A 1,184-nucleotide genomic window follows, 5' to 3' on the forward strand; every position below is an offset into this window, starting at 1 on the left:
GTTGTATCTCAGTAGGAGAAGGAATTTCAAAAGGTAATGTCATCAGTTAAGGCAGGAACCGGCCATTGTCACTTCTTTAATGATTCTTCAGTTACTTTAGGCCAGCTGGATGAATACATGCAGGTCACAGGGGATATAATGGCTTAGCTTGGGCTCAGAGGCCTGACACTTGGTAAATAGACACAGACACACACACACATACAGACACACACACACGCTCCGGTAAAATTCACACAAGTGGGGCCGGGTGCGGTGGCTCACGCCCGTAATCTCAGCACTTTGGGAAGCCAAGCCAGGTGGATCACTTGAGGCCAGGAGTTCGGGACCAGCCTGGCAAACATGGTGAAACCGTCTCTACTAAAAATAACAAAAATTAGCCGGGCGTGGTGGTGCATGACTGTAGTTTCAGCTACTCGGGAGGCTGAGGCAGGAGAATCTCTTGAATCAGGGAGGCGGAGGTTGCAGTGAGCCGAGATCACACCATTGCACTCCAGACTCTTAAAAAAAAAAAAAGAGAGAGAGAGAGAAAAAGGAAAAAAAAATCACTCAAGTGGGACGGTCTTCTCACTGTTGGAAGACCTGTTGGACTCGCTGGTAAATGGGAAACAGGGCGAAATGGGCGTTTCTTCCCCAGAAGCTTTTAAGAATGAATGAATGTTTGGCCCAGCGCTGTGGCTCAGGCTTGTAATCACAGAGCTTTGGGAGGCAGAGGTGGGAAGATTGCTTGAGCCCACGAAGTTGCAGTGAGCTATGTTCGCGTCACTGCCCTCCAGCTTAGGAGACAGACTGAGACCGTGTCCCTAAAAAGAAAAGAAAAGAATGAGTGGCGGGAAGATCCCGCTCCCTGCCTGCGCATCGAGAAACTGCCTTACAAAAGGCCAGGCAGAGCAGAGCCACGCCAAGTTTAGGTGCGTTCCCTGCGTCCCCACTAAATGCACTCGCAGGGTGTGCATCGCCAGGGCGCAAGGCGTCTGGGCGTCTATGAAGAGGTCCCCGCAGCTAGCGAGGCGGGTGCACTTTCCTCGGGAGCGGAAACTACAGCGCCTCCTGGAAAGCGTGCCGGGGCTCGCGGGTCCTTGATCCTCAGTGCCGAGCCAGGCGTTCTGGCCCCCGAGTGGCGCGCGCTCCCAAGGGGCGGGGCGGGGCGGGGGCGTGGCGGGCGGTGGCCGGGGGCGTCCGCTCCT

This window comes from Nomascus leucogenys, chromosome 9 (assembly GCF_006542625.1).
Source record: "Nomascus leucogenys isolate Asia chromosome 9, Asia_NLE_v1, whole genome shotgun sequence".
In the NCBI taxonomy this organism is placed as follows: Eukaryota; Metazoa; Chordata; class Mammalia; order Primates; family Hylobatidae; genus Nomascus; species Nomascus leucogenys.